General features: G+C 34.6%; 1 non-coding gene across 1 annotated transcript; it reads right to left on the bottom strand.

The window, feature by feature from the left end:
• Nucleotides 1–10987: 10987 nt before the first annotated feature.
• LOC128281267 (small nucleolar RNA R71) lies at nt 10988–11094 on the bottom strand. Its single transcript, XR_008271480.1, has one exon. It is a non-coding gene; the product is annotated as a small nucleolar RNA R71 (small nucleolar RNA).
• Between the last annotated feature and the right edge of the window lie 2040 nt (nt 11095–13134).

Genomic DNA, 13134 nt, shown 5'->3' with positions numbered 1-13134 from the left:
TGAATGACATTGCTTTGAATTATGAAAAGGAAAGGATCGGGATTTAAATACCACTCGGTATTACACTTGAAAAGGAAAAGACCATGGTTGAAAGACACCATGGCACTATATTCAGTATTTTATAATTCTTGAAAAGGTTGAAAAGGTAGATATTCGAAACGGATATCAAATGAAAAGTTTGTTATCCTAAAAGGTTAACAAATGAAAAGGATGTATTGAAAAGGAATTATGGTATGAACCATTTAGTAAAGGTTCGTATGTGATTTTGATTTGGTTATGTATTTAGTTACTAACTTGTGATGTGGTGTGTGTAAGAAGACTTGTGCATATAGGGATTAAAATGTTTGAATGGTTAATCATGAAATTATGAATTTGGTAAGTTTGAGTCCTTTTAAACGAACTTACTAACATTTTTTTTGGTTACATATTTACTTTTTTTTCTGTTTTGTCGATCATTGGAAGTTCAATTGGTTGGAACTTTATCGGAGACCTATCACACTATCCAACAATCATTTTGGCAGATTTTGAGTTATTTTGGTTATGGTATAAAATGGCATGTATAGGGCTTTTGTGTATGTTATTTGGTTATTAAGGTGTGTTCATGTCTTTTGTGTAAATAGTTATTTAGACTTATAATGTTTAGCAAGCATGGATCATTTTGGTTACTTTTATGTGAAAATTAAGTTTATAGTTTGAACTATGTTTATATGAGGTTATTATGGATGAACTTTAAGTGTTTGGTATAGATTGAAATTATAAAATCATGATATATGGTTGAGTTATTTGGATATGTATTTTGTGGTACCAACAATGAGGGTACATTGGTTGATTGATGAAAATGTGATGCATATGTGTGGTTTTGGCATGTTTTGGCCTTGTTTAGGTGTGTATTGAATAGGTTTAATGGTTAGGAAATGGTATGCTTGTGGATCAAGAAATTTTTGGTAAACTTGTGTTTAAAGGTACATTTTGGTACACACGGCCTAGGACACGGGCTGTCACACGGCCGTGTGTCGTACATGGCCTAATCGCATGGTCGTGTGTTTTTATTGTTGATAGGTATAGGTTTCACATGGTCTGAGACACGGTCTACCACACGGCTGTGTCTCCTAAAATAGTTCCAAGCACGGTCTAACACGGCCTACGACACGATCATGTGTCTTTATTATTAATGCCCACATGGTCTGGGCTATGTCACACGGCCATGTGAGATCTTCTCAATTTTTCATGTTTTTCTTATAATTTTCAGACTTGTTTAAATTGATCCCCGATTGCTATTAACTTGTTTTTAGGTTCCTGAAAGCTCGATTTAAGGCTCAAATGTGTATGTTTACTTTGAATAGTTTGAGATATTGGAAATTATATTTTAAGCTGAATTATTTGTTCAGTTGTGAATTTAAAGGTTCTATTTTGTAAAGTAATGTTTCATAACCCTAATATAGCGACGGAGATAGGTTAGGGGTGTTACAATATATGCTTCTTAAAAGTGCATAAGTTATGGCAGAATTGAATGTCTATGGAATAGATGTATTGATATGTTGGCATGTGTATAAGGTAAGGATTCGAGATCTTTGATGTGAATAAGATTGGGGTATGAAATGTGGTGTCAATGAGGGCATATTGGTTAGGCACCTAGGTTGAATGTTTTGGTATGTTTTAAGCTTGTTTGAATGTGTTTTGAAGGCATGTGATTGGTTGATTTTGGTTTCGATTGGCACCTAAGACATAGGTGATGATTTGGTTGTTTTAGAAGTCATTTTAGGTGCACACGGCCTAGGACACGGGCTGTCATACGGCCGTATGCCACACACGGTCTCCTCACACGACTGTGTGTCTTATAAATTTTTTGGTGCAGGTTTTTCCACATGGCATTAGGTTGTTACACCGCTTGGAGACACGGTCGTGTGCCCCTAACTTCGAGCTGTACATGGTCTGGCCACATGGCCATGTTCCTAAGCTACACACCCTGGGCTCTGTCACACGGCCATGTTACCCCTGTTACAAAATTTTCAAAATTTTTCACATTTTTCTATTTTGTTTCAAATTAGTCCCTATTAGTTTCCAAACTGATTTTAAGGTCCTGTAGACCAATTTAAGTTCTGTTTTCACATATATTCTATGAATAATGATTTACTATTGATTTATGAGGATTAAATTGAGCTCTGAATTGTTGTGATTTATAATTGAATTGAAATTTTGAGAATGTTGCAAATTAGTCCTAGTTAAATTCTCAATGGTTTTGGAGTATTCATAATCCTGTATATGATTTGAAAACTGATATATTTGTTAATCATAAATTGAATTGACTATGTTTGGATATTTTTGTTAAATTTGAGCAATAATCATTGTGATTTGAATGTTTTCTTTTTCGGTTATGACTGTAGCATTCTGTAATTCGGGTCCTATGATTGGATCGGGTTATGAGTGTTACAATATAATTTCAATGTATGAGCATGACATGTGTGGTTGAGGTAGTTTGAATTTAGGAACATCTGTAAATATGTTATGTATGGTAGGACTGTATATGGATGTATTATAGTGTGGCGTACTCCTTAAGGTAATATTTTTTAGATTTATATACCTAATTATAACTTATGTAGAATATGATGGAAATTTATTTTGACTGTAACATCCCGAAATAGGGCCTAGTCGGAAGAGTGGTTTTGAAACCACAAATTCGATGAGGAAAATTTCATTTTTATTATACTTTTATGGTCTACGATTTCACGAAATAATTTCGTGAAAATTGCGTTCGAAAATTTCGACGTTTGGGCACTCAATTTGGTCAAAAGGACTAAATTGTAAAAAGTGAAAAAGTTGAGTTTTACATGTTAGAGGTGTCTAATTGTTATGAGTTTTTAAATTAAAGGTCCTTAAATGGTAATTAGACCATTTTGAAGTTTGTGACAAAAATGGACATGGTATGATAGGTTTTTAAAAGTTTTTCATTAAGGGCATTTTTGTAAATTGGTAATTAAATGAATTGAAAAGCCAAAATAAGCCAAATTTGCTCATATTCTTCCTCATGGCCGAATGTCTCATGAAAAACAACATGGCTAGGGTTTTCAAGCTTTCCAAGCTTATTTATCAAGGAAATCGAGATTCGGGCTTAACTCGGGAGAATACAAGGTTATGGACTAAACTGGTAAATTGTCATTTCTGGATCCGAGGTAAGTTTGTGTGTTAATAATAATTCAATACCATGCATGAATTTTAATTCTATATTGATATGACATAAATTGTATGATTTAATATGTTTAAGAGAAGTTGATGAATGGTGTGTATGATATGGAAAATGTAATGCTCGTTCTGTCATGTGAAATTGAATAGCAAATTATTATTACATGAATTGAATGTTAAATTACTATTACATGGGTTGTATGAATTGCTACATAGTTGTACCTGACGAGATTTCGATGAGTAAGTTCGTATAACTTAAAGTAAACCTCTAATATGCCTAAATACATGTTTTATGAATGTGTGATGGTTGTATATAATCATGGCATAAAAATCCATGAAATGTGTTAGTAATAAATATGACAAAATGATAAATGTCGCGGTTAAATAAATAAGAGATAATGGATACGCCATTCTTAATTGATACGAGATCTTGCATGTGTTGCAGAAAAGGAATTAGCCCGAACGGGTAATCCGCTGATCTCGGAATAAAAAGGATCTAGCCCAGACGGGTGTTCCTAAAGTGATCTAGCCTCCCGAAGAATACGTGTAAACAAATTTAGCGCGGAGGGGTAATCCGAATTAGGGTCTGAATTTAGCTTGGACTGGTAATTCAGATCCGAGCTCATTGAGGGTGTTTATCATCATAAGGGATTTAGCCTGGACTAGTAATCCCGCCGTAAGATGTGAGGTTCGCGGGAGTGCGTGCTTGAAAATGATCACTTGTATGATTTGAATGTAAATGGCTATCCATCGAGATTCTCGAGAAATTCCACAAGATCAAAATGAGAAATGAGAACAGAAATTCATGAATTATTGAGCTCAACTAAGATTAATACTATGATGTTTTTTCATGAGACTAATTTGATGGTTGAGTGCATGTGATAGGGAATTATCCTATACTTGGGATGTATGACTAAGTATGCCCATGAGAAATAATGACTTTTATATTAAGCTCTATTGTGAAAAATGTGTAAGGGATCCATGAAATGGTAAGTTCATGATTAGTTGGAAATGATCTTATGATAGTGAACATTATATTATACCAAAACAAAATTGGACAGCAGCATTACTCCTACTTTGAAAACCACCAAAAATAGTGAAAATTAATTAAATATGAAATGAAAGCTTATTGAGTCTAGTTTCACATAGAACACATGGTACAAGAAAAAGAATTTAATATTATGAGATATTCGAATTCTCGTGAGATAGAGTCAGAATGAGTTCGGAATCCCCTATTCTAATTTTGGAAAATCACTAGAAATTATAAAAAAATAATTATGACTTAGGAATCATATGAATGAAATCCTCAATGAGTCTAATTTTAGAAGAAAGAGACGGGAACATTAACCGAGTCTGGTACTATGAGATAAATAAATTTTAGTGAAGAAAGGTCGAAGCTATCAAACAGCAAAACAGGAGAGACTTTGAATAATAAAATGTACTTATTGGATAGACCAAAAATTCTGAAAATTTTATGGTAATAAGAGATATGAGTCTAGTTTTTGGGAAAATTAACGGATATTAACTTTGAGTTCCGTAGCTCCGGATATAAATAATTTAATGACTATGACTTGAGAAAATAGCTTAGCTGGAATTTGAATAATAGAAAGAATATGAAAATAGCATGTTATTCATTGCTTATTATTTTCATGCGAGCTTACTAAGCGTACAGCTTACTCCCTCATTTTCATTTCTTTTAGTTTTGTCAGGTCAGCTCGGGGTTGGGGATCGTCGGAGGTAGCATCACACTATTGAGCCATTATCCGTGGAGTATTGATATGTGTATGTTAAATGTTTTCAAGTGAGTGGCATGTATAGGGACTTAGTTTTTCTATGATGACTATTGTTGTGATTAGCCAAAGGTATTGACTTATATTGATTTGTTGTTTATAGCCATGAGATGTATCCATGATATGTGTTAATGTCTTGTGATGTGGTTATGTGATTGTGCTTGTTCACTATGTATGAGAAGTATATGGCATGTGTACACGATGAATGCCTTAGGACCGTTGGAGGCGGTCATGGTCATGGAATGATTGTGTGATATGGTAATAAGTTGTTAGTGCCCTGAACATGGATGTTGATATATAAGTTAATAACCATAACATAATGGTATAAGTGATTAATAAGATGACAAGGTCAAATGTATGTGTGTGCATGTGAAAATGACATAAAGGCTTGGAAATTAGCCTAAGTTTTGACCACACGGGTAGAGACACGGATGTATGTCTCAGTCGTATGGAGGACACAGCCTCTGGCCACGGGCGTGTGCCTTGGCCGTGTGCCCTTAAAAGGTTGCTGACATCATAAACAGAGAGTTACACGGGCTGAGGACACGGGCGTATCCCAAGCCACACGGGCGTGTGACTCTCCAAAGAAAGAAAAATTGGTTAAGTTGCCCAAAGATTTTCAAAGTTCTCGGTTTAGTCCCAAACCACCTTGATGTATGTTATAGGCTTCGAAGGCCTGTATAAGGGACGATATGCATGTGTTTGAAATGTTTTAATTTTGGGCAAAATTTGGTGACCCGGTTTGTATGTTTGTTAATGTTTAAGTCTGGTAACGCCTCAAACCCTGTCCCGAAGTTGGATACGGGTGATGGGTGTTACATTGACAGGGTAGAGGAAGATAGGAATAATTGGCATAATGGAGGAATGGGTAGACTAAAATAGGGATTCAAGGGAGTTTTGGTGGCATCAAGGAAAAGTATCTACTGGCTCACTAGATGACACCATGACGATGATCTATCAACTCTATGGACCTAAACCGTGACAAGGTTATTGACTAGTCTTTTAGGGCAACACAGTGTAAACGGTTTATAGGTCCTTCGGGGTGACACCTCAAAAAAGGTTTATTGATTTCTCAAAATCAGAAATCTACCAAGATAGTAAACATAGGGTTGTATTGTGTAAGACCATAGTTGGGTTTAGCAACATGTGAAGCCCACCAAGAAAGTAAAATGAGCTATATCATGTAAGACCATAGCCAGGCTATAGCAACATATGATGTTTCCTAAGACAGTAAGCATGGGATCCTATTGTGTAAGGCCATAGGTAGGTTATGGCAGCAAATGAAATCCGCCAAAACAAATAACCAAGAGGCCCTCCAGGGCATAAAAGGAGCAATCGAGGTATGACTCACACAATGTGAAATAAAACAAAATGATCCTAGCGCATATGAGAGCGTGGGTAAACAAGATAGTGAGAAAACCGCCAAACTACGAAGATAAGAAAAGCTGGTAGAAGTGTTTGAGAAGAGCCAGTTAATGTGGGAATCTGCCAAATTGGGACTAAAAGAGGAATTGGTATATGTAGTCTTAACAAGGTAGAGGTAATTGAAAGGATACCTACTTCAAGATATGAAGTAACTGATATTATGAGTTTTCCAATGGTTGGCGAGTATTCTAGTATTGGGTGCGATAAAGTGAGTCAATGAAACAAATTCTAAGACAAATAGTCTATTCGGCAAAGTCTACCAAAGATCTAAAGAGAAAAAGGATGTCAAGATAGGACTGTGTAACGCAGGAAAATCCATAAGGACTATCAAATGAGGTAGTCCACTAAGGACTACCTTGGGTGGAAAGTCTGTCGAAAGATAGTATAGAAAAAAGGAAGTCTATTGGGGCTATATAAAATAGGAAGACCATGTGGGACTACTAAAGGTGGAGGCTGCCAAGGGATACTTGAGTAAGAGATAGTCTGCTGGGAACTATCTATTAATTGGAGTATCTTAAAAGTTTGGACTAAGGTGAATAAGTACCTTGGAGTTACAATACGGGTCTGAGTCCGCCAGAAAAAAAGGAGGATCTTGATTTAGTCAGTCAAGTATCATATTCAAGTTTGCCATGAGGATAGTAGACCTTATTCAGGATGCTGAAATAGTACGACAAATACATATGGAGTTCAAGGTGGATTAAATGGATCAAGGAAGGGATCAGCAGTTATGGCGAAGCCTCAGTTAAAATGCCAATATTGTTGCTAATCCGCGTGGGCAAATACAAGCGTTAGTGATGAGACACATTTCGAAAGGTATAAGGAAAGTTTGGAATAATGATAAATAGAGTCAAGACCCATAGGAAAGTAATGTTTGATAAAACATAGTTACGGCTAGTGACTATTTCCATTGGAAGTTAGCTCAATAAAAGCAAGGCATTTGCTACGCTAGGGAAATTTATGAATTCTCCTACGAACTTCAGGGGGTTTTAAATCTATGCATATCAATGCACAAGATCTCACTAAGTTCTTCCGAACTTATAGAAGTTTACTGCTTGTATGCAAAGTAGATCAAGACTAGGGGATTGAGTGGAAAGACCAAGCCAGACACTTTCAGATTCTAGTGATGGGCACAATAGTTGTTTCATGTATACAGAAAGGCACCCTTAGAGGCCACTCAGAGATTATATCTGTATCAAAGTCTTAAATTAAAGTGTGTAAATAACTGCTAGGTTTAATAGGGCATTAAAGTTGTAAGAATTTATCACTTGTATGATATGAGCTTAGTAGAACTTAAATTTTGAAATTTGAGATTATCCAAGTATGCACCTAAATCATATTAGAAAATTTGTTAAGATATTCAAGTTAATTGTGACATTCGATACCTAGACCTAGCGATCGAATCGAGTATAAAGTGTTACATAACATAAATGATTTGTCCCTTATTGGTATAAGTATGTTTTGACCATGTTTTGAATACTTATATAGGTGAATTGGTAAAATAAGAAGTGAATTGGTATGGAACCCTTTAGCAGTTGGTTAAAGTATGACATGCATTCTTGACAAGGAATTGTAGGATTAAATGTTAAAGTTGATATGTAGAATGAATATGGTTATTGGTGTATGTTCTAGACATGTTTTATGTGATATGTTAAATGAGCTATTAAATAGATGGATTGAAATGGTATGGGTAATGCAAAAATTGTGCCTTATTGAGTTGGTTGTTTTGGAATGATTATAGAAACGAGAATGATTGAGAATGTTACAAGTTAGAAATGCTATGTTTATGGGCTATATTGATGTATGAAAGTTTATTGATTAGGGAATTGTTGAATGAATGTGTTGTGTTATGATATGTATGGATTTTGTGTAGGCTGCAAGGTGTTCTTAAGCACCAATTTTGTTTGAGGTGAGTTGAGTATGAAAGGGGACCAAAAATACAAGATTTTGACATTTTTGGCTTCAAGGTATCAAAACCATAGGTAAAGGTGTCGATACTTAGTGTTTTCCAAGCACGTTTTTAAAAATAGACTCCTAAAATGGTATCGATGGTATCGATACTATTGAAGTTTTGTTTGAAAATGAAGTAAAATAGAATGCTGAATAGTATCGATACTAAGTGAAGGTATCAACACCGAAAGGTAGGTATCATTACTTCAAGTCTAGTATTGATACCTCTTGACTTAATTTGATTCTATGAAACATCAAAATTTAAAATGGTATCGATACCTACTATGAAACCTTTAAAACTCTACAATTTAGTCCTATTTCAGTACGGTTTAGCAATTGAGCTTTTGTAAGCTCGTAAGTCTGGAAAAAGTTTAACTAATGTAAAATGATTATATTTAAGTGATGTATGATTTTTTAAGTGATTGATTTTTGCATCCAAAGGTCGATTTCCAGTTTAGCAATGATTGTATTTTTGTTTTGATTTAAATAAAGTTAAAGAGACCTGAATTGTAAATGGTCTCAAATCTAGTATGTTATACTAAGATGCTAGTGATCTTAATGAATTAATTATGATTGCATATGATTATTGGTATGAGAGGAAATAGTTAATAAGTTTATAGGATTTTAGTTTTTGTAAACTCGTATTAAACCTAAAAATGATTGTATATTAATTGAAACAAATGAATTAGGTAATATTAGAAGTGGTAAATTGGAAATAGGACCGACAAAGGCATGTTTTGATATTGAAAAGTTTAAAATAGTATTATTATGAGTATAATGAATTGTCTCTATAGATTGTGTTGAAGCAAGATGATGTAGTGTTAGTTTTGTACACGTAACATGTTTATATTGAGAACGTTAAGCTCGATAACTTCAAGTTATAAGTATATGGTAGATATGTGCATATAGATATACATGTTTACTTTGGTCAGAATTGCTATGCTAATATTTTCTACTTAAATTAGAGAAATACCACTGAATGTTTTACTTGGCGTACAATTTTTTTTCTTCACACGTGATAACTTTTAAAAAGAGTTATATTTCATGCCTTTAAACCTAGCTAATTGCTTCTACTTAAGTCCATTTTGTTGCATTTTAGGGCATTTTAGTTTCTACTTAAGATTGAATGAAAGTACTTGAACATAATTTCGGATAATATTTTGGTTTGGGATTTTATTTCTCAACCTATAAGCTAAATCTCATAGGGTTGGAATTACTTTGAATGAAACCTTAAACTGTTTCTATAGATGCAGTATATATCTAATTTGCTTTATTGTTTCATTTGATTGTTCTTATTTCTTAATTAAAATGCAAATGATCTCTAGACATAGAAGACTGTTCGCATACTTATAAACTTATTCTAATTCTGAAAGGGTTGGATTGGTTGGGTTAAAATTAAATGAAATGAGCAAGTATTCTGTAGACAATTGTAGTCGACTCTAAACATAGAGTCACGATCATACAAAAGGAACCCATGCAAGATATCTAGAAATCCTATAGACACGGAAAAGGTAACTTGAGCTTTTACTCTTGCGATAGGTAGGCCATTTTAGAATTCTTCTGTTCAGTAAAGTAGTTACAATTTTGCCAATGCATTTTGACAATAAGGGTCGATTCTAGGTAATTCCGACCTTCCAAATCAACATCACTCTATCCTTATTCTTTGTCGTAGTATCTGTCACAACATATTTAATTGTCTATTTCTTTTTTTACATTCTATTTGGATAATCACTCTCGTTACTGTCATTACATTTCTACTCTCATTTTCCCATAGCATTTTCAGTTATTCACTAATTCCATGTATTGCTTATGTTATTACTCCACTAATTGTCAGTGCATATTTATCATTGACTTTGTCATAGCATTAATCACATTTTATTATAATAACTTGATCACTATTGTGCCTCAATCTGATCCTCGTGGGAACAATACTCACGTATCACTTTATTACTTGATTTGACGTGTATACTTGAACAAATTGCATATCATATTCACACACGACAAGTTTTTGGTGTCGTTGCTAAGGAATGACAATTTGGTGAAATTTGGTTCGATTATTTTACTTAGTAGTTTTATTTAACTTAGTTTATTTACTTTTCACAGGTTTTCCATCAGAGCATGAGAAAAGGCATTCCTGCTAACACAAAATACCTTTTTGATCCGGAGATTGATAGAACCTTGCATAGAAAGAGAAAAGAATTGAGAAAAATGGCTGGAAACGAGAATAATCTTAATGGTAATCTAAATGATCGCAATGAAAATCCTTCAATTGGATGTGTGGTGGATGATCGAGATAGGTCAATTAGAGAGCATGTCGTCCCAATGCTGGATGATTTGAATCTAGGGATAGTTAGACCAAATATGAGCTGAAACAGGTAATGTTTCAGATGTTACAAACCGTAGGACAATTCAATGGACTCCCTACTGAAGACCCACGATTACATTTAAGACTCTTTCTAGAAGTATGTGATTCATTCAAACAACAAGGTGTTCCTAAAGACACCTTAAGACTTAAGCTATCCCCATATCCTTTAAAAGATCGTGCAAGAACATGGCTAAATTCTATTCCGTTGGGAACAGTGGCATCATGGAATGATCTTTGCTAGAGGTTGTCGCTATTGTATAATCCCCCAAATATGAATGCCAAGCTTAGAAATGACATCATATCTTTTTGGCAGATAGAGTACGAGACATTATATGAAGCTTGGGAATGATTTAAGGAGTTAATTTGGAAATGTTCGATGCATGGATTCTAGCACTAGACTCAAATAGAGATGATTTACAATTGGTTGAATGCGCACACAAAGGTGTTAGTTGATACGCCTGCCAGTGGTACATTGTTGGACAAAACTTATAATGAAGCATACGAGATCTTGGAAAAGATTGCCAACAACAATTATCAGTATCCAACCACTAGAGTTGGGTCAGGTAAGAGAGATGTCTGTACCATCGAGCTTGATGCAATCACTTCATTAACAGCCCATGTATCTTCTCTAGCTAATATAATTAAAACCATGAAAAATCCAATTGTAGTCCATGAGATGAAATCAACAGAGTTGTCATGTGTTTATTGTGGGGAAAACCATGTGTTTGACAAATGCCCATCAAATCTAGCATTAGTATACTACATAGGTAATTCGAATCAAAATAGTAATCCATATTAAAACAACTACAGTCCAGGGTGGAAGCAACACCCGAATTTTAGTTAGGGTAATCAAGGTGTAGGAAATTTCAACAATGTCGCAAGATAGAATGTCAACAATACACCAGCTAGTTATGTTCAACCTATACCGAGGCAAAATACTCAATACGATCAAGCATCAACTTCTACTTCCATTGAAGTTTTGTTAAAGGAATATATGGCCAAGAATAATGTTGTAATTTAGAGTTAAGTTGCTTCTCTTTGAGCACTTGAAAATCAAGTAGGGCAAATAGTGAATGCTCTAAATTTAAGGCCACAAGGAGTATTTCCAAATGATACCGAGAATTCAAGAACACAAGGCAAGGAGCAGTCCAAGGCTATCACCCTTAGAAGCAAGACTTAGTTGAGTGATGTTGTTCACAATGTCACGCTAAGAGAGGATAATGCAAGTAACAACTAGGTAAAGATCCCAGAACCATCTAAAAAATATACTACACTTGAGAAGGGTAAGCAGAAGAATGTTGTGGCAGAGTCAGATCAGGTTGCCAACAAAAAAGCCACAGTAAAACAATATCAGCAACTAGAAGGACGAAAACCTCTACCTTTTCCACAACGATTCTATAATTTCAAACAAGATGCTCAGTTTAAAAGATTTTTGGAGGTTTCGAAGCAACTCCATATTAATATACTGCTAGTCAAAGCTTTGGAGCAAATGCCCAATTACATGAAATTCATGAAAGACATACTGTCAAATAAACGCAGGTTGGAAGAATTTGAGATTGTTACTTTCACTGAAGTGTACACAACAATGTTGATAAATAAGCTACCTCTAAATAAGATAGGACTTGGGAAAGCGAGACCTACCACAATGACCTTGCAATGGGCTAACAGATCTTACACCCATCTAGAAGGTAAAATTTAAGATGTATTGGTAAGGGTGGATAAATTTATCTTTCCTGTAGATTTTATTATTTTAAAATGTGAAGCTGACCATGATGTACCAATTATTCTTGGAAGACCATTTCTTGCTACTGTAAGGACCCTAATTGATGTGTAGAAAGGCAAGGTAACCATGAGAGTGAATGATTAGCAAGTTACTTTTAATGTGTTTAATGCATTAAAATGCACTTATGAGAATGAGGAATGTCACGCCATTGACATGATAGAAACAGCAGTGGACAAATTCACAAAATTTTGCTACAAAAATTCTGACAGTGAAGACAATTTGATGGAGCAAGGTGACACTATAAGTTTTGAAGAGCTTGGTGAATTTATGAAAGCCCAGTAGATAGTGGATAGGTCAAGGAAGAAATTTTGAAGCCCTGGATTTATCATATCGATCTTTTAAGCCTTCTAAACCATCTATAGAGGAATCTCCTGTACTAGAGTTAATATTTGAAATATGTGTATTTTGGAAATAATAGTACTTTGCCAATTGTAATTTTTGCTAAGCTAACACCTAAGCAAGAGGACAGGTTGTTAGAAGTGTTATGGCGATTTAAAAGAGCACTAGGTTGGACCCTTGTCGATATACAGGGAATTAGCCCTATATTTCGTATGTATAAAATTTTGTTGGAAGATTTTCATAGCAAAATTTTGTTACATGACTAAATCTCCTAATATGGTTTCCATTAAAAAAAAGAAAAAAAG

This window comes from Gossypium arboreum, chromosome 9 (genome assembly GCF_025698485.1).
Source record: "Gossypium arboreum isolate Shixiya-1 chromosome 9, ASM2569848v2, whole genome shotgun sequence".
In the NCBI taxonomy this organism is placed as follows: Eukaryota; Viridiplantae; Streptophyta; class Magnoliopsida; order Malvales; family Malvaceae; genus Gossypium; species Gossypium arboreum.
The sequence above is the reverse complement of the archived record's forward strand: the minus strand, read 5'-3'. Positions and strand labels throughout refer to the sequence as shown.